The sequence below is a fragment of the Typopeltis vanoorti genome, chromosome 15 (genome assembly GCF_054136105.1).
Source record: "Typopeltis vanoorti isolate ZY-2024b chromosome 15, IOZ_Tvanoo_1.0, whole genome shotgun sequence".
Lineage (NCBI taxonomy): Eukaryota > Metazoa > Arthropoda > Arachnida > Uropygi > Thelyphonidae > Typopeltis > Typopeltis vanoorti.
The window spans coordinates 21,399,678-21,422,047 of record NC_143563.1 but is presented as its reverse complement, the minus strand read 5'-3'; the positions used below and the strand labels follow the sequence as shown (position 1 = coordinate 21,422,047).

At 35.4% G+C, this 22,370-nt stretch overlaps 1 pseudogene across 1 annotated transcript; it reads right to left on the bottom strand.

Moving 5' to 3' along the window:
- Positions 1–572: 572 nt before the first annotated feature.
- On the bottom strand, positions 573–21,004 carry LOC150098481 (intracellular coagulation inhibitor 2 pseudogene; annotated as a pseudogene). Its single transcript, XR_016549493.1, has 2 exons — positions 20,871–21,004; positions 573–2,087 (listed from the first exon to the last, which is right to left on the bottom strand). The product of XR_016549493.1 is annotated as an intracellular coagulation inhibitor 2 pseudogene (transcript).
- Between the last annotated feature and the right edge of the window lie 1,366 nt (positions 21,005–22,370).

Below are 22,370 nucleotides of genomic sequence, written 5' to 3'. Positions count from 1 at the left end.
ATTCTCATCATGATAGAAAGGAATCTTTATATGGGCTTTTTTCAGTTGAAGGTGAATTAGCACGTCTCATACACGTGTAATAGGATTTTTTCCTACTGGAAACTCGTGTTTTATTTGTACATAACAGGTGAATTAGCCAAAGAATATACATTTTAAAAAGACAAATTACTGTTGTGGGTAGTAGCATATGTTGATTTGGGCAGAAATGGATAGTGGATTTCATAGCTTACAATTTTTTTTTTTGACTCATTCTGTTTGTCCAAGAATGAGTGAAAGGTTGGAAACCTATACCATATCCAGGTGGATTAAGGATTAGATAATTCAGGAAGCCTACCCTAGGGACCAAATATGAGACTTTTCTAACTACTTCAAGCCTCAAACAGGATAGTAGTTTTACACAATGGGTGATAAAACCATCTGTCATCTAAAGACATTCACAAATATTCATAATGCTGATTATATAGGATGTGAACTCACAACATGTTGGTTCACATCCTACTGTGACTATCCCAGGCAGACTAGGATACTAAATCATGTATGGGTGTAAGAATAACATTATTCATTCAACAGAATAAATGTTTGTCAATCTTTATTTGCAATATTAATTACAACCAAAGTTTTCTCTGAGTAGATAACTAACAAGAGAAACATTCTGTTGCAGTGGCATCCAATAGTAATTTATGTTCATTGGTGCATGATAGTGCAATAATAACATAATTCATTTGGTTTCATAATATTGGAGACAGTTATTTTTTTAAAATAAAATTCTGTTTTATTTCTGTACTTATAGTAGTTGATATATTTAAAATAAAAATATCAATTTAAGGCATCATTATTTTTAAATAGATTATTATACACTGAAATTGGGAATGTAATTAAAGTTGAGTTACGCGTCCCATGAACAGAATAAGTTTAGTCTGTTTGTTGTAAATGAGAAAGAGAAAGGGATGGGTAGCATGAAAAGTAGGTTTTTGTGAAGCTGATTTTGCTGTCAGTGAGCCACTTGAGACTGCTGCTGCTTCACTTCCTTCTTCAGTGATTTCAATGATTCCCTTATGGATAATTTGAGAAATAAAAAGCCCATTTTCCTTGCTAATGCCACTGAAATCAGCATCTGGAGAAAATGCTCTTCTCATTCCAAGAGATTTTAGGTCTTGTGACATGTCATGAAAATATTCAATGCTTATTACTGGCAAGATGACATCTACTTCTTCTTCCATCATATACTCAAAGAGCTCTTGAAAAAATGCAAAACTGAGATTGTTTTCTAATGCTGTCAGATTTTCATTTTTACGAGGAAGCAGCAGCAGCATGACAGTACTGTCATCATCATAAGGAAGAGCTACAGCTCTCATTCCAGTATCATAATACCAGGTATATAAAAAATAACTTTTCACACGCATCATTTGTACTGCTTTAGTATTTGTCTGTATCCCATTGTTGTAAAAGATTCGGTTTCTTGTGTCTCTAGGATTAAATAATGTCAGCCATTTACCCTTGAAATAAATAGCATTCAGTACGACCATTTTGACGAAGGGATCTAATGCATCTATCAGTTTTTGAATCTTTTGAGCCGTATTTCGTCGAACCCATTCATTTATATTTTTTACTACCTGTTCACCATTTGTAAAATCAATTTCTCCAAACTTGGCCATGTAAAAGTTTTCCAATTGGTCTTTGTATTCAGCCAGAATGGGGAAGTTCTTCTGGACTAAGACAGCTGTGGCTATCTTTAAGGAATTCCATTTATTATTCTGTAAGATCGTTAAAAAATGTTGAAGAGTGGAATGTACAGAGCAATCAGCAAAAGTAACTTGTTCATAACCTAATGCTTTTTTCATCTCTGTTGAAGTGTTAGCTCGTGCACCATAATAAACCATTGCAAGAACAACTGACATGCTAAAAGGAGAAAAAAATATATTCTTCCCCTCTCTTGCTAGTTGTTTGTGAAGTTTAAAAGCAAAATCATTGTTGACATCTACTATTTGATTCTGAATGAATTCTATTTCTGAAGAAGCACTCCTTATGCCAGGTAGATCCATTAATGTTAAAAGAAACATTAGATACCATGAATCCATTGGGAAAACCTGTTGAAAGATTTAAAAACTTGAATTAAACAATGTACTTAACTTTCTAGTTCACTTATGCATGAGTCATTTCAAAAGTTCTGCACACTGTATTCGTCTTATTAAATCAAACATTTATTTAACAAAACACATAAGTCATCCCCATAATCTATTTTCTGCCATGCTGTTCAATGTTTGGGTAAGTCTGTTCTTTAGGAAACTTAGTGTTTCCTACTTATTCATAAGATCAAATACATGACATAAAACATGCCTAGTCACTGCCCAATATCTGACATGATTTAGATTCTTCATTTTGAAGTCTTATTTCACGTATAGTGTTATTACTATATTGTCACTTTATAACATGGAGATGGACATTATTACACCATCCCCTCTGACATTGCATATGCAAGTACAGAACTTCTGAAATAACCCTCATATTTGATGAAATTAGTCTCAAATAATCTGATAATCCAAAAATAAACTATATATATATATAGACACATTGAAAGAAAGAACTATGGAATAATAATTGCTGGTTTTTGGTGTTTCATAATTGCCCAGAACTAAATATTAGGGTAGCAATGTGTGCACATTAGAAGGCTCTGAATGGACAGATTTTAAAAAACTTTAGCTTTTGGAATCTTTACAAGATTCAAAATGCCCGAAACATGGGATCTTTATTATGGCAAGCTATATGAACACTTTGGTTAAATCAGTTCATTTTAGATGTGTTTTGAAAAATGTATAAGTGCCAAAGAGTCATTTTGTTAGTTCATCTCTCTCTCTCTCTCTCTCTCTGTATGCAAGTTATTCCTGGACACATTTTACTACAATTTGGTATGTGAATTCTAACAGAAATTTATTGAGTTATTCTAATTGTTTCATTCTGACCATTTTCAGGGATACAAAGGGGGAGAACGTCAAAAAATTATTATTATTATTATCTTGGGCAACTCCAAGGAGTCGACAGACTCATCGAGGGAGGCACTAACATCATGTCAAGAGCAACTATTCGACATTCACACAGTATCTGTCATACCTCGCCTTGAACTCATTCACGGTCATAGCACCCACAACAGACTCTGGCAGCTTATTCCACTCATTCACCACTCTCCAAGTCTCAAAAATATCTTCTGGATTAATCCTATAGAAACCCTTCAGTAATTTGGATGTCTCAATCATATCACCCCTTTTCCTCCTATCAACCAATTTTTGCAACCCACAAATCTTCAACCTGTTCTCATAAGGTTCATTCCACAGACTTGCTATCATCTCGATCACTCGTCTCTGGATCCTCTCTACCTCCTCCCCATCAAGAAGAAACCCTGCGCCCATATCTGGGCACAGTAGTCTAGATGGGGTCTTATCAAGGCTCAATATAGAGTAACAATAACTTGTTTGTCTCTGCTTGTTAAAGTATTTTTCAGCAACCAAGTGATTTGATGAGCTGTTTAGGCCACTTTTGCAATGTGCCCCCTACACCAACACTCCCAAATCCCTGGCCTCATCAATCTCCTGGAGTATTTATTGCAGTAACTTCAGTTTTGCTGGATGAAACATAATAAAATACAGGAGACATTCAATTTTGCATTTAATCATACCATAAGTGACAAAATTATTCAAACTGATAATTATTAATTAAATATTGTAAATACCAAATAATTAACTTAGTATTTAGATCTATTAAAATTTGTCAAATGCCAATTTTGATTTCATTGGGACTATTTGTTGTGGGGGGGGGGTTAAAATAATAATATATTTGTAGAGTATTAAGCCAAAAGTGCTTTCAAATCTGAAAGCACATGCCAACTCAACATCACCAGCGTTGAAGATCGGTACTATCAACATAAGAATCCTGAATGGCAAAGAAATGGAGCTGGTTGAAGAATTAGATAAGTACCAGATTGACATAATAGGGGTGACTGAAACAAAAAAGACGAAAACTGGTGAGATCTTGCTGAGCAATAAATACAAAATGTTATACTCAGGAAATGTAAATCAAGGAAAAGGAGTAGCCATAGTATTCAACACAAAATATGAGGCTAATCTTCTTGAATGGAAGGCAGTCTCAAGTAGAGTGATGTGGGCAATTATCAGAATGGGGAACTGAACAATGAGACTTATTTGTGCCTATGGTTCCACAGAAGGTTCTACTAAGTTAGATGTAGAGGAATTTTTTGATGCTTTAGAAAAAGCAACTGACACAATGAAAAAGGGAAAGTTGGTCCTTGTTGGGGATCTAAATAGCAGGGTAGGAAATGAATGTCAGACAAAAAAAAATATTTTGGGAAAATTTGGAGAAAAGAGCAAAGCTAATAATAATGGCAAATATATGTTGGATTTCTGCTCAGGACATGGACTGGTTATTACTAACATCATGTTTCAACATAAAAATGTGCATGAATTCACATGGAGAGAAGAGGCCAGGAATAAGAAAAGTCTAATTGACTATGTTATTGTTGATAGTGATGTTTTCTCCCTGGTGCAGGACACCAGAGTGTACAGAGGATTTGAAATTGGAAGCGATCACTATTTAGTCTTGAGCAAGATAAAATTGAATTTCATATTGAAAAGAATAACATGTAAGAAAGTTTTAAAGCGAATAAAAGTTGAGCAGCTCTCAGATGTGAACTGTAGATGAAAATACACAAAGATTATTGAAGAAAAAATGAAAGAGTTTGAGAACAGAAACCAAACCTTGGAGATTCTGTGGCAAGCCTTGAAGAAAACCCTGATTGATTCAGCCAATGAGGCATGTGGTGAGGTTGTCTGCAAGGATAGAAAAATCAGAACTCCATGGTGGACACAGGAAGTAAAAGATGCAGTGAAGGAAAAGAAGAAAGTATATCAAAAGTTCCTGCAAATAAGTCAACTTTTGCTCTTAGAGAATACAGAGACAAATGAAAGAAAGCGAAACACTGTGTAAAACTAGCTAAACAAAAGTCATGGGAGGACTTTGGCAAGAACATAGAAAATAAATATCAAGAAGGTGGTAAGATATTCTGGAGGTTGTTGAAGAAGCTTAGAAATGGAGGAAAGAGTGCTATAAAAGGAGTTAGAGATGATAAAGGTGACATGAAAACAAGAGAAAAAGATATCCTTGAAGTATGGAGTAATTACTTCGAAAAATTGCTAAATGAAACAAGCAGTGATAGCACAGTGGTAAAACACACTGAACAGGCATACATTCAGGAATACATAACCATACTTGAAGTAGAAAAAGCCATCAAAGACTTGAAATGTGGAAAGGCAGCAGGAGTAGATGATATTCGATCAGAAATGCTGAAATATGGTGGTATAAAAGTCTTACAGTGACTGCACTGCATAGTTCAGAAAGCCTGGGCAGAGGGACGAATTCCTGATGATTGGAGTAGAGCTTTAATTGTACCCATGTATAAAAAGGGAAATAAAACTGAATGTGAGAATTACAGAGGTATTTCCCTACTGAGTGTTCCTGGCAAGATCTATGCAAGTATACTTGAGAAACGGTTGAGAAGAATTGTGGAAGAAAATCTTGGTGAAGAACAAGCTGGATTCAGGCCAAATAGAGGCTGTCAGATCATATCTTCACTTTACGACAAATAGTCGAGAAAGCATGGGAATATAATAAAGATCTGTATTTAAGTTTTGTCAATCTGGAAAAGGCATATGACAAGGTGCCAAGAGAGAAGCTATTCAATACGCTGCAGTTATATGGTGTCAGTGGGGCATTATATCAAGCAATACTTAGGCATTATTTGAGTTGTAAGTCAGCAGTTAGAATTGAAAGAAGTACAGGAAGATGGTATAATGTTAAATCTGGTGTGAGACAAGGATGTACATTATCCCCTCTGTTATTCATTATCTATGTGGATCACATTATGAAGGAAAGTGGTATTAAACATGATATCAAAATTGAAGATGTTAATGTTAGTTCTTTGCTTTATGCAGATGATGTTATACTTCTAAATAAATCTGCTACAAGTCTGCAAGATTCTCTGACTAAATTGAATGACTGTTGTAATAGATGTGGTATGAAGGTCAGCAATAAAAAGAGAAAGACAATGAAAATAGGTAGAATTGTTGAAAATGTCAACTGTGTTGTGAATGGGGAATCTGTGGAAAAGTAAAACATTTCAGCTACTTAGGCACGATTTTTAGTGAAGATGGTAAATTAAATATGGAAATAGACAACAGAATCAGCAAAGCTGGTATGGTAGGCAGTCAACTGAATAAATTCATATGGAATAAGAGAGAAATTAGTCGGAACGCTGAATTAGCTGTATACAAGACTGTGTTCAAACCAGTTTTAACTTATGGATCTGTGAGCTGGGTCAGAAGTAAAACACTTGACCAAAGACTAGAGACCGCAGATATGAGAGTCCTGAGAAAGATTAGAGGTGTGAACAGATGGCATGAATGGCAATATCATATTAAAAACAAGTTAGGAAAGAACTTGACATTGTCAGCATCCAGGAATGCGTTAGCAGAGCTAATCTCAGGTGGTATGGTCACTTAAACAGAATGGCTGAGGAAAGATTAGCAAAACAAGTGTTCTCTGCCAGGTTGGCAGTCAAACGACCCAGAGGAAGACCAAGATATAGCTGGATTGATACGATTTAAAGTGCCTTATTAGGTGATAGAAATATAAGAAATGATGATGTTGGAGTCTTGACAAGTAACAGACTGATTTGGAGGAAAATTGTAGATAGGAAGTTAGTAATAATGTAAATTTTTCATGTAGTACTATCATATCCTGTACACCCCTTGAGGGTACATGTCAGGAATTTGTTGATTATGATAAGCCAAAAATTCATTTAAGTGTCATAAACAGATAACTTTTTATGCATTTGTTAGATTTTTACAAAATTACCGCCACTATGGAATTTCTTGAACGTTAATGATCATGGACATCATGATAGTTCCTGAAAGAGCTTCATTCCAGAATTCAACTCTGATCAGCATCAAACACAACCTAATGTTAAATGAACTTGACTAAAGAAAGATTTTTTCTCTCCTTACTGTAATGTTGTTTTATTAGTAAAACAGTTTGAATACTATATTTTCTGCTTGCTATAATTGGAACATTTTATGGCAAAATTATAGCACAAAAAGATCATCTAATGCCTTTTATTTCTCAAAGATAGTGGGCAGAGGTCTAAACCCTAATCCTTGTACTGTTGTCTGAAATAGTGTCAGTTCTGTGGTTGATTTTTCCTGAGATGTGTGTGTTAAAAACCATAGTTTCTAGAAAGAGTGTTCTACTTGCCTGTGTTAGAGGTTAACTAATCTTTCAGTGGAAAATGCCTGAAAAAATTGGCTATAGAATAATACTTATAATAGTATTTCTTCTTGTGATCTAGTATCATAATACAAGAAATATTACTGGAAAGGCCACACAAATCTGCCACATGTGTACATGTCAATAAATGGCTCTAGGTTTTCAGCTTCTGATGTGATACAAGAATACAGTTACAAAACACACAATTTTTATTATTGTATACAACCATTTCTTAATTGTATCTAAGTTATGCAAAATGAAATATATATATATATATATAATGCACCATTGTATCCAAATTATTATTTGACCTATTCTCTCAATATCTAGTGACATTGAAGGAATAGGTCAAATTCAGTACGTTTGACGAGTATGAATTGATCTACTGTTGTTAAGTAGTTCTTGTAGAAAGGCTTATACGTTGGCTGTACATGATTATTAAATTACTTAAGGAATTCACAACATAAATGGAATATAAATTAAATAAATATAAATTAAAATGCTGTTTAGTAGGTAATTCTCATGATCTATCACGTATCTAACATAAAAATTCCAAGTGATGGTGGGGAAGCGAATCATTGAAAATTAGCATCCCAAAGGGATGTAGGTAGAGAAAGCTTACCTGAAGGCACATTGTGTATTTATTGGATAAGTGGGTGGAGTTTTACAAATTTGTCAGTATTTTTAGGATGCTTTTTTTCAGTTTTGTTTTTCAGTAATTTATTTCAGTAAAATTTTCATCTGCTTTTTAATCTTTCTTACTGCAGGATCTATTAAAGAGGGTGATGTGGGCAAAGCATTTTGGTAGTATATACTATTAGAAAGAGGATTCTAAGCATGAAGGGCACATCACTGTGTCTGGCTAACATAGTAGGGAATCGAGACTGTGTTAGTAACATGTCTCAAGATGCAAAATTGTCTTGCTCAAAGAAACAATGAAGATTGCAAACAGACAATATAGAACTAATGGGTATGGAAAAAAATCAAAAATTTTGAAACAATATTATTTGAAAATAGTAACTTGTAAGATCATTAAATCAAAATGAAGTAATTAAAAAAAAAAGTAGCACTGAAACTAAAATGGAAAAAAAAAAATCTGATATTAAATAATGAGCAACTGTTCAATGGAATTATGGCTGAAGCAACTAAGAGGTCAGTGTATATTATTATTATACAGGTATCTCTATGGAGTCAGAAGGCTTGTTACTTGGAGCCCAACACTAACCTTTATACATGCAATATCTATCATACCTCTCCTCAAACTCATTCACTGTCAGAGCACTCACAACCACACTGGTCTCCATAAATTAAAGAAGAAAGAAAAATTACAACTCAAACTATGATAAATTTTTATGCAATTTGGTAAAGAGCAGCAAGATATGAAATGTGAAAAAAAAAAAACCCACAAAAATTGTAAATAAGTAATTGAATTCAGTACCAAATGGGTAGATGAAGATAATGATTAAAAAACAAGAGGTTAAAGTGCATCAATAAGGGATCTAGGCACTACTCACAACCATATTTCATACTGTTTATAATGGTGTTCAGGAGATCAGTTTGTAATAACCATTGCTCCAGCAAAACTCTCCTAAGCCCCTTAAGGAAGGAGGGGTGAGAGAAGCAACATGTCTGCATAGAGCATCCCAGACATGTTGCTTCTCCAGGTCTGCTCAGTAGGATTGAGGAGACCTGGCTGTACATATGATAGTATCTTCTCGAAGATACTGGTACTCAAGCTTTGCTCAATGAGAACAAGAATTATGGTCTTCTAGGATAAATCTCTCCCCTATCTCAAATGCATACAAACATAGGGGTCCAGGACCTCATCTCAATAAGTTGCAGCATTCACAGTTCTGTTAGCACCAAATCAGATTCCTCCCCAAACCATCATGCTACCTCCACCATGAGTGTTCCTTTCACAGATATAAGAATGATGATGTGTTCTTAGTTTTCTCCAGATCAGAGCATGCCTGGTATCACTTTGCAGAGCAAACTGGCACTCGTTTGTAACCAACATTGTTGTTTGTGGCTGTTAGAATTGGTTGCACAGAATGACTCACATGCAACCATTTGGCTACCTCTGCCTGACTGGTCAGCCTCTGTTCTTACAATGGCTCACTACCTGAGATATTTTTCAGCTATATCCAGTGTCATGAAATGTTTTCACTCCAGACATGAAATGGAAACCACTACAAAAGCCTATGGCTCATGACCTTCTGTGCAATGGCTCATTTGCATGACAACCGGACATTTCATTTTACATAATGCACCTGACTCCTTTCTCTCCCCCCCCCCGAATTATAGCGATTTTCCTGTGTTCCTTAATTTATGAAAACCAATGCAATTCTGGACATCCATTCTACTCTTGCACTATCCAAGCAAGCAGAAAATCTTGTCTGAACACCTTTGCACCACTTCCAGAGGTGACTTGTAGTTTTCTATTTGTCATATATTGAAAATGTTCTTGAGTATCAATTGTATAGAACTCTTTTAATAATTTATAGCTTTCTATCATCTCTCCTCTTTTCTGCCTACCAACTATCCTTGTAGGGAGAATTCCACAGAGCTTTCACCAGTTTCATCACTGGTCTCTGAATCCTCTCCACCACCTCCAGGTCTCATAAAGACAATGTAGTCAACTTACTACTGCTCAAGAGGCAGTTGGACCTTTTGGTCCTTTACCATGGTTATTAGATGAAAGTTGTCTTCTCTTACCTTTCTCATATCAAAATGATACTATCATTACATTCAAAGATAAGACTGACGATGTCATTCTTTAATTTCGATATTCACAACTGAGGTAAATCACCTCACTATAACAAGAACATCTCACTAGATACCTGTTCTGTCCTTTTGCCAGAAGAACATCAGAAACATGGGCTTGGTACCAACAAGCCTTCTTTTCATGGTATCCACATTGCAATTACTCTCCTGAATTTTGTTTTAGAATTAATATTCATTCGATATCGTCAGAACTTTTTTGTATTCATCTATCGTCTAACTTGCAGCATGAAAGCAAGGCTATATTCAACCTCTCCCAATGAAGGGAGAGGTTGAATACTGTCATCCCATTATACCCAGATTATTTCTCTCAAATATAATAGAGAAGGCCATCGACAGTTTACTTTAGCACAACCTGGATACTAACCGCTCAATCATTAATCTCCAATATCGATTTTGTCACTTGCTCACTGCATTTCTTGTAGCCTTTAACTACTTTTGGATTAATTAGGTCTGGCATGGAAGTTAGCTTAATACGTATCATAGTATGGATTGTTTACCATCCTTTTCAATTCTGTCGACATCTTTCATCTCTAGTCGTTCAGATTCTATCATGTTGGAGGGTTTTGTCACTTCAGATTTTTCTCTCAATTCCATAGGTGTCCAGAGCTATGAACTCCCCCCAAAGCCTTTAGCTCCTATTTATAAATGACCTCTCACTGACTTCAAATCGTCTCCATAGCTTTAATGTTGACAAACCTGAAATGTTTCGAGTTTCGTGATCTTATTCCGTTATTTCCAATAAGAAAGATCTCACTTCGCTTCTCCTTACGTTTGATAATACTCTGATCCCCAGGCAAGATTAGGTTTTCCTTCTTACACTGAAAATCTTCTAGCCTTTGCTGGCATAAACACATCACATCCATAGCTACCAGCCTCTAAAATTCTTGCTGCTCTTTGTCACCTACTCTTCTCATCTGTACAATTGCTAACACCAAATAAAATCTGAACAGTGGACGCAAAGTACATTATATGGACCAGTGGCGCACTCAAGATTTAATCGGGGGGGGGGGGGAGTTCAGTAGACGATTTGAGAATACACACTACGCATTGCATACGCGCTAGACTGAGCATCTGCAGTGATCGCTAATATATGATACCCGTGATCTCCTCTGGTCCTGCTCGTGCAAATGAAGTTACGCCCTAGCACTTCTTCGTTCGCCTTGCGTTCACAGCGGCCAGGATTCCCGAGCGCTATAGGGTATTCCCACCTTATGGAACCGCCAATTCATAAGTAGCATAGAAATAGAAGACACGACAAAACATAAATTAAAAAATAAATAAAATGTTAATTAGGAAAAGATTTTTGGAAATTTTTCTAGTGTTTTCTTTTTCTTTTGGAGGGGGCCAGGGTCCCTTGGCCCCCCCTCCCTGGATGCGCCAATGATGTGGACAACGTACTCAGGTCAATAGCGTGTTAGAGATAAGTTACTCGCAGCCACCCATTCCCTCAGAGTGGACAAGCGCTAGAGCATGAGTTGTTTCGTCACCTGATATCGATTTTCATTGCTCCGCAATCTATGTTTTATGATTTGGCCGATGCCAATCGACTATGCGTTTTCGTTGTCTATTTAACAAAGATTTATGGCCTGCAGCTCTTCCATGAAAATTCATGTCATGCTCTCTCTCTCTGTGGAAACGCGAGGCTGATTGGGCTACATGATTAACTGAGGTAACCGGCTTTCTCAAGGAAGAACAACATTTATGTGAAGTGTGCCTTGGTCATCTGCGAACTTTTATTTTTTTCAAACATGTTTTTCAAATGACGCCCGACTACAATTTCCTTCTACAACGGTGTTAATTATTGCTGCGTTTTTATTGTTCAACTTGCATGATCGAAACAACTACTAAATGGACCATTAATCTCTTTATAGACTACAAAATTTGTAAATCACGTTGTCACATCCAGTATACTCGAACGCACTGTTATAAACTACATAAAGTATCCATGACTTGATCATGCAAATGTGACAAAATGCGTTAACAGTGCTATTAATCCATTCCAATTTCAATGCATTGAAAATATAATTACGAACGTTTTCAAGCACTGAAAATTGGTGTTATTTATTTTTTCATGTAAATAAAATTTGTTATTTCATATAACCGTTGTAAGAGTTGCTTATGTTACATAAATGCAATAATTTGATAATATGAAATCCATTGTGCAATGCAGAAATAAAATGTATTAAAACAGCGTTTAATTCATTAGGTGTAAAGGCTTGTCTTATGGCACTGTTTCTTTATTCCATAATGCTTGCCTCCAGAACTTCGAACACCAGAGGAACAACAACTTAGAAAGATTATCGACGATATACCTTACACCATTTCAGACAACAATATGAATTAGTGTTTAGGATCACGAGATGGGGCAGGTATCCTATTCTGGTTATTAGCTTAGGTGACTGCTAAAGGATGGAGAATGGCTGCCAACCAGTTTCCTAAAGTTAGTTAGAGGTATAAGAACTCCGTTCTATACCTCTAACTAACTTTATCCTGTTTGAATAAATTATAATATAAGAATGCCTCTTTATGATGCATTCTTATATCATAAATGATTTTTTTAATAGCTAATCTTACACACAGATGATCCTTATTTATTTTATAAAATCTTTCAAATATCGCAGTAGTTAAAAAAAGGTAATGTAATTCCTGTTTGGGCAGTATTCAGAAAAGGAAATGATATCCAAAATGCGACTTTTTTTTTTTTGTGGAGGGCAATTTGTTTTGTGTAAGCACCCAGTAATTATACTTATTATTTTACTACTCTAGTTGGGGCTTAAATAAAATTTTGCGCTTGGTTTCTTTACTCAAATTTGTTAAACTGTCTCAATTTTTACTGGCATCTGACCATTGTTAGTGGCAAAATGTTTCGAAATTATACAAAACACTATTTTATAACCACGTATTTGGCGTTTGCTAAAATTTGGTTGAATCTCTCTGTTTTTGTTTCTATGGGACCATTTTACAAATAATGTGAAATTATTACAATTGTTACAGTTGATGAAACTGTTACAGTTGTTTCGTATCATATGCGTTAACTTTAACTTATGTACTGTCTATAGTACATCTTCGCTGTGTCAATCCTGGAGGGAGACAGTAGAAGAGAAGCTTACTAGGAAAGCTATAATTGAAACAGAGTAAGCTACCTGCTAGAATCTCATTTTTAAAGAATAGCAGACGTGAGAAACTATTACCCTCCTTCGCTAAGATAAAAGAAGTCATTAAATCACTAGGAGGAGCACATAACATTTTAAAAGTTAGCTATTCTCTGATGCTTAACTAGTTACGAATTTCAAAAAAAAAAAAAAAAAGGAATTGGCGTTAAATATCATAAAACAACAAAGTTGGAAACTGATCTCTCAAATACATTAAATCCTGCCGTACTAAATATTGTTATTAATATATCAAAAACTGTAGCAGTAAAGCGTTTGAAAAAATATCGCCATCTCAATAAGAAACTCTCAACCATGCTGGAACGAGCGCGGAAAAATACACCCAAATTACCCATGGCCAAATAATTTGATAATCTATTAGGTAGTCCCCTAACGGAAGACGAAATGAATGTACCAGCACGTGGCCACAAGCTCGCGATTTCTCTCGAACACGTTCCTTATTTAGATTTCGTGCACAACATTGAAAAGAACGTCTGTCTAGTGATGTACCTAACAGACTACGTTTTGAAGTAACCTAAGTGATCTCTGATGTACAAGCATCTGAACCGATTATTTCGTCTTCAGAATTAAAAGCCCTGAAGTACTTAAAAAGCAATAATAAATATAATCAAGGCTGACAAAGCCTTGATTATATTTATTAGATAGTGTTAGATTCCAAATGTTATGATCAGAAAATGAAAGTATTTCTTTGTGATTGGAATACACTTTCAGCTTAATATGATCCTACCAAGAGACAACTCAATAAACTTAACAAGTTATCAGATAAAGCAACATCCATAGATCAAGACATCATTCGCTAGGCAGCAGCCCCACGTATAAAATCTCAAGATTTCTGTCTAAGCTTCCCCCCCCCCACACACACACCTCACTGGCCATTCATCTTCTTCAATAAAAAAAAAAAAAAAAATCGCAGAATTTCTTGTAAAAATAAAAGACAAAAAAACTAGCATTTACAGACATTGTGATGAGCTTTGATACTGCCTGTCTTCACGAATATTTCTTACAATTAGACAATAGAATGTCTAGACCAAGAATTTCCATCAAAAAGAGGGACTTATTCAAATATACAATCACACCTAGTTACTTCATATGGAAGGATGAAGTGCAGGAATGGCAATGGGTTCACCACCCCTTAACTTGCCAACTTGTTTCGAACACTTGGAAGAAAAAATCTCTCTCTCGACCCCAAAACCATCAATTTGTGTGTGTGTTGGGGGGATCATCCCTGGAAGTTGAATAAAGGTTTGGTTAGTAGGGTTGTGAGGACTAGATTTTTTGCTTGGAGAGTTGTAATGATGGGAATGGGTTACCAGAGTCAGTTGTGAGTGTTTTGTCTGTTAATGGGTTCAAGGAGAGGTATGATAGATTGTGTGGATAGAATGGGTCTCCCGCGATGAATCTTCAAACTCCATGGAGAGGCTCGTATAATAATAGTACATAGATGACGTCTTTGCAGTTTGGAGTCGCACATAATCAGAACTCCATTCATTTCTACATAAAATCAATGCCCTACATCATCATATTAAGTTCACATTAGGAAAATAACCATCAAACAGAATTTCCTTTCTAAAATTTCTCTCAAAAACTGGAAGCTATCAAAAACAAACAGCCCTGCTAATTTTTTTTTATTGTTTTTTTTTTTATGTGGCTCACACCCATGCAAGACTTTCATAAACCTATAGCACGTTCGTATCGTGGGTGGTTTAATGATTTTTTCCCTATTTTCATTTTCTTATTGCTTATATAAACACACCGAATTAGCTTTGAATTAGGAACGGCCACATAATAACGTGTTTGTCCACCTCTCTGTGCAAGCACGGGAGATTCTACAAGATTCTACATGTTCAATTGGGTTACAGTCAGGGGAGTTTGGGGAACAAGGCAATGTTGCGAATTCGTTCCTCTAACCACTCAGTAGGTGTACGAGCCCGATGACAAACTGCTTTGTCCTGTTGAAAGATGGCACTGTAGTCTGGGAAGAACTCCTGTGGATATGGATGGAGATGGTCGGCTAACACGTCCTTGTAGCGTTCACTTTTCAGTGTTTGTGGGATGATAACCAACGGACCTAAGGCATGCAAGGAAAAAACTCATCAGACCATAACACCACCTCCACTGGCCTGTTGAATCTTAACTCTGCAGCCAGGGATGGGGCTTCATGTTTATGCCAAATGCGAACTCGGTCATTAATATGGTGTAGCAGGAAATGGGATTCATAACTCCAGATTACTTTTTTCCACTTGGCGAGGGTCCATTGCCGACGACATTGCCCATGTGAGGCGTTGTTTGATGCTTGGCTGTCATCTTACTCTTGTTGGTTTTAAATTGTGGAACCCCAGGTGAACCAAGGTACAGTGCATGATGTATGTAGAAATGGGTCGAACTGCGCTGTTATTATTGTACTGGTGGGTGAGCTGTGTGACTGCTGCAGGTCATTGCAGAAATACCTGTTGTGACACCCGATGCTAACCTCTAGGATTAACCATGCATGGCTGACCAATGTGAGCCCTTGTGCTTGATGTCTGTTCATGGTTAATCCAGTCCTGGTACGCCCTTGATACAGTAGTACGGGAGCAACCAATAAGTGCGGCTTTTTCCGAAATGTTGGCACCTTCCCTCCAGGCCCCAACTATCTGCCTGAGGTCAAATTGGCTTACGTCGCCACGTTTTCCTTGTATGTAATCAGTAATTGCAATCATTTACTGATTACATACAAGGGATAGGTGTGTGCCCATTTATAGTAGCCTCACGTGATGTTGATATCACGTGGTACTTTGTTATCGGGGCGAATATGTAAACCGGGAGTTGTTTGTAATCCTACGCTAACTCAGTGATATAAAAAAAGCTCCGGAAACCCTGCTCTAGAGACCAAGCATGGATCTTTTTTCAAAGCGAGATGGTAGCCTCACGCCAGGCGATGAAATCCATCTCCCACCTAAAGGCATTCACAAACATCCATGCCCACGGCGTAATTCGAAAACCCGCAACCTGTTGGAGAGCAGATAGGCTAAGCACTCGACCAACTATGATGGCAAATGGACACAATCCAAGAATAACAGAAAATTGTCATTTCTTTTTACAGCAACCTAGACAAAAGGTCTACACAATAGTGGCAGCCGGTGAAAATTTTAAGTGGGGGTGCTGCATATACAAAAAAAAAAAACTTTTTTTTTCCTAATCAGTAACGAATGTATTAATAAATAAATTTACATATTAAAAATTGCTTTATTAAAAATATTTCATCCTCATTATGAACAAACACCAATAATAAAAGCTTCGTATCAATAGCAATGACAAGCGCAAACCTATATTGGCATTAGATTGCAGTGCATTAGCATACATTTTCATTTGCATACATTGCAGTGCATTTTCAACAGTGACACTCATAATTCAGCCTTGTATCTATAGTAAATAAATAATTATTATGCTATTTTAACAAAATAAAATAAGATTTACAAAAAATAGTTCAGCACGAACATGTAATAAACGTTTCATATCTCACAGAAATTGTGCATCATCAGCTTCTGGCTGATGATGCAAAGTTGGGTAGAGCAATAGTGAGTGCACAGGATGTCAAAATTTTGCTGGATGATTTGGTTAGTTTGGAGGATGGCTAAGGAGAATGGATGTCAATTTAATGTGGTAAAGTGTAAGGTTATGCATTTTGGGTTGAAAAGATTAGCAGCAGTATATAACATTGGTGGAACCGTACTCCAGGAGATTGATGAGGCCAGGGATTTGGGAGTTTTGGTGGATAGGGAGTTGAAGTTTATGGGGCACATCGCAAAAGTGGCTAATTCAGCTCATCAAATTACTTGGTTGCTGAAAAATACTTTAACAAGCAGATAAACAGGTTATTGTTCCTCTGTATCGAGCCTTGATAAGACCCCATCTAGACTACCATGCCCAGATATGGGCGCCAGGGTTTCTTCTTGATGCGGAGCAGGTGGAGAGCATCCAGAGACGAGTGACCGAGATGATAGCAGGTCTATGGAATGAACCTTATGAGAACGGGTTGCAGAAATTGGTTGATTGGCTGAAAAGGGGTGTATGATTGAGACATTCAAATTACTGAAGGGTTTCTATAAGATTAATTCAGGAGATATTTTTGAGAATAGGACTGGTGGTCGGAGGACTAGGGGCCATACATGAAAGCTGGGCAAGAGTGTGGTTAGTAACGGCGTTAGAGCTAGGATTTTTTACTTGGAGAGTGGTGAATGAGTGGAATAAGCTGCCAGAGTCTGTTGTGGGTGCCATGACTGTAAATGAGTTAAAGGCGAGGTATTATAGATACTGTGCGAATGTCGAATAGTTGTTCTTGGAATGATGTTAGAGCATCCCTCGATGAGTATCGACTCCTTGGAGTTGTCCGTAATAATAATAATAATAATAAATAATGCGCGCAAGCTTATGATACACTGCCCAAGCGGCAGTGTATCTAATGACGTAACGTGCAATGACAACCACAAACGAATATCGGTGTTAGATCGCAGTGCATTTATTTCGTAATCTAAAGCGTTAATCGAATAATTCAAATTATTAACTATTCAATCAATGTCAGAACATAAGCTGTAACCTTTAACATGTACTGCATTTATATAATGTAATCATTGTTATTATATTATTTATAAACAAACAAAATTTAATTTTTTCTTTGGGTTTGCTGCACTGTCGCAGTGCTTATGTACGGGTCGCCACTACTACACAACACCCTGTACCATATACTAAAGGCATCTTTGAAGTGGCAAAAATTATGAGAAAATACAAACTCACGAACCAAACTCATAATCTGTTATCTTTCCCAAAAGGTATACAAACTTCCACCATTGAGAGGTATGCAAAGTACATGTTCGTGCAATTTGTCTGACTATGGATAAACAGGAAGATCTTTCAATAAACGCATTTCTGAACATCAAGACCACATCCGGACCAACAAATCTCACAAATGTGGCCTAGCAGAAAACAGAATTGAAAACACTAGCCATAGAATCGAATAGGAATATGCCAAGCTGTTACATAGATCCACGTATAAACATGAACGTTTATGCAAAGAAACTGCTGAAGCCCTACTTCATCGACCTAACCTCAATCGTAATTACTACCTTCCATTCCTCAAGTGTGGGAACATCCTTAACTGTATTAAATAAATTTGTATTCTCGAGTTTTTTAAACTCAAGCTTCTAATTTGAGTTTAATAAATTAATTTTTATTCTAGTAGTACATGTGTGAATCTATAATAATGGATACTCCACAGGTCTCATTACTTATAATTGTCAATTTATAGACAAAAAATACCAACAGTATTTTTTGTCTATAAATTGGGTGTGTTCTCTTGAACGATGTGTCTGTATGTGGGGTGATGACAAATCCGACTTTCTGGATTCTTCTATTTTGGAGAATTAAAAAAAAGCTAAGAATTTGCGTCTAAGTTATTGCCAACGTCATATCTTTTCAGTACTTGGCTCATTTTTAATAAAATTAAATAAAGGAATTTTTTAGATGAAACAGATAAAGAGTCGAAAATTGACTTGCAGAAATTGGTTAAGCAATGCAATATTTTACATTTTTCTCTCTTCCTTTACAACTCGGCACTCTGTTTTGATCCAGTTTCATCAAAATTGCTGGAAACTTTAAGCAACCTAACAAACAACTATATTCAAGATTTGCTGGTTGAACAATGCGACTTGTAAAAGATGTCCCGAGGAGAAAGCAATCTCTTTGCGGCCCCTAACAATCCATTTGAGTTAAACTTTCCAGTGGTCCTTAATAGGTTGAACAACGAGACTTGAAGAGGTGATGCAAGGGGGGGGGAATCCTTTTTGGGAGTTTTTCACTATTTTCAAAAACTGTTTGTTTTTAATTGGATTTAACGCACTTGAAATTTGGCAGGCTGTGTCCTGTCAAATAAAACAGAATAAAAGCAATGGATCGATAGCATTAAACTTAGAACCGCAATTACAGTTGAACGAATGTGACCATAATTATTAATAAGTAGTTAATAATAGTCAGTGACTTATTATAGTAATTGGCTAATGAGAGTCATTCACTCTCGGCCTTGAGAACACACAAATTACAGACAAAAATACTACTGGTGACTGTGGTTGGCGTTGTGTGTAGATGATGATGATGGTAGTAGCTGTTCTGTGTGTAGGTGAATTAAATGGTGGAGACAGATAGTTGTAGAGTAGAGCGCTCTCCCTCGATGAAACTTGAACTCCTTGGAGGTGTCACGTAATAATAATATAATAATTATTATCAATGTATTATAATTATAATTATCAATTAAAATGTTATCTTAATTGATAATTTTATATTATTATTATTATTATTATTATTATTATTATTGCTAAAATAACGACATGGTTAAGGAAATTTCGAACTGTTTGCAGCTTATGTATTGTAAACATGTAATTTTGTTTTGCTCAATTTTAGGGCCGAGCTAAAAGATTACAAATATGAATAAATAGCTCCGTGGTACATTTGGAAGAACAACGGGGCATGTGGCTTTTTATTTTAAGATGTGGATTTTATTTTTATGACGTGAGGAATCATTATATGGAGTTTTTGCAACTGAAGCCGAGTCAGCCGTTGTCATATAGAAATAGTATGATTTTTCCACTCGTACAACAGGAAAACCCGCAGTATTTCTTAAAATGTATTTCGCGCAACCTCCGGATTCTGGAAAACATGTAAGGATTCCATTCCCCAAAGCATATAGACATTTATAACTTGTACTAGATGCAGTTTCTAAAACATCACTGAATAATCACCAATTTTTATCAAATTAACGTATTTCTACAATAGTTATGTTACTTTATTATTTGTAATATTATATATCATATGCTTTCTTGATTAAAATATTTTGGGTAACGGTTCATTATTATAATCCACTTTTAATAATTTTTTACGACGCTTTTCATAAGGGTTCCCTGAAAAAGAAATACGTGGTGTATTGTGTAGAATAGTGGCTTCCCGCAATGAGTCCTGGTGTCGTATAATAATATACGAAATACCAAACTTCATTAAATTTCATTCAGCTAGTACAGAACTATTACTATCAGTACCAATCAATTCACCAAACGACTTCATTAAAAATTATTAAAACACGTTGACATATTCTAATATACATCCTAAATACCAAATGTTATTAAATTTCGTCTGCCAGTGGAATTATGAGGAGTTACTGCATGAGTTAGCTTTACCTTTTTTGTTATTTTTTATTTTTTTTTAAATTCCAAAATGCAATATGGCTAAATGAAATTTTATAAGGATTCTAGTAATACTGAATTTGAATAAAATCTGTCCAACCAGAGTTCAACAATAAAACTATAAAATATGATAAAATTATAAACTATAAAATAAAATACATGCTTTATGAAAGGAGCATAAAAATATATACCTGATTAGGTTTGTATTTTTTATTGCTAATGCGTACTTTGAAGTTTTAAAAATAGTTTCAAAATTATCAAACTCATTCTTTGGATTTGTGAATAGGTCTTAAAATATCGTACATATGTCTTAAACATTATATTCTTAAATAATGAAATTTTAATAAGTAATAAAAATAAGATATCGTATAATACTTACTTTACTTTTCTTTGTCTGCAGGTAATGTTGATCAGTGAACTTTCTACAAGCATTAGAAACTCCCGTTTAAATAAAAATGCTTAAGAAAAAAACTTTACAGAGAACCAGACTGGGAGGAGATTTCCATTTGTTCCTACTGGGCCTCTTTAACGGATATTCCGATGATAAGACAGCGGATATCGTGATCAGTTTCCCCGAGTGTGCTTCTGAAGAAACCGAATGCGTCTTTTTAAACCACTTCCGTTTATCCTTGGGTGCTTCTTTCCATTTTGACCTATTTTTCACCCTATTCTTTTAAAAAACAATTTTGGGTGAGCAACAGACGATACATTACAGTAAAACAGGTGTGTGAAAGTAACTAGCATATTTCAGAGCATATGATTAACAGTTCCAAATATTAATTATGCGGGTTTGCGTACGATTTTTAGAAGCTATGAGAACGAGCAGTATGCAGCTTACAATGGGTCATGAATGTGCGGGCCCAATGTTGTTTACAAAATATTCCTTGCCTATATTCGAAGCAAATGTACGTGAAGCAAATTTATTTTCATACCATATTTAAATAAATAATGTAGAATGGGCTGCTGCGATGAGTCCTGAAATATTGTGAGAGCACTAATCATTAATAATAATAATAATGGAATGAAATAATGAATGTGATGACGTATATCAATACATTGATATTATATAAAAAATAGCGGTGGTGCGTATCAGAGCGCCTGCGGCACGGTGTAAAATTACGATTTCTTTTCCGTTTCTTTTTTTTTTTTTTTTTAAATTTAATTTATATGATTTATTATTATTGCATTAACTCTCCTGGAGTCAAAGACTCATTGAGAGAGAGAGAGAGAGAGAGAGAGAGAGAGTTATACCTTTAGCAATTAAATATATTATATAAGAAGTATACATTATATACTATTATTAAATATTAATATTTAATAATATTATTAAATATTTAATAATATATATTGAATATATATTTAATAAATACTTCTCAATAGCTTAAATGTCTTGATCACATTATCCATTCGCTTTCTATCAGTCAAACTCTGCAGATTACATGACTTCAATTTATCCTCATAGCTAACATTCCAGAGTCTTGAAATAATTTTTGTCAATCGCCTCTGCACTTTCTCCAAAGTGTCTTTATCTCCTCCAAACCCAGATTTGAGCACACAGTAATCCAGATGCGGCCGGATTCCTTATACAATGGAATCACTATCGTTTTATCTCGTTTTATCGTTTTATATATATATATATATATATATATATATATATATATATATATATATATATATATATATATATATATATATATATATATATATATATATATATATATATGTGTGTGTGTGTGTGTGTGTGTGTGTGTGTGTGTGTGTGTGTGTATTCAGTTCGGTTTGGAAACATCTATTAAAACACCCCAACCAGCAATATGTCTATAGACGTCCAGCAAAATCTGGATACGATTCTTTAACACCTATTCAATAACATGGATAA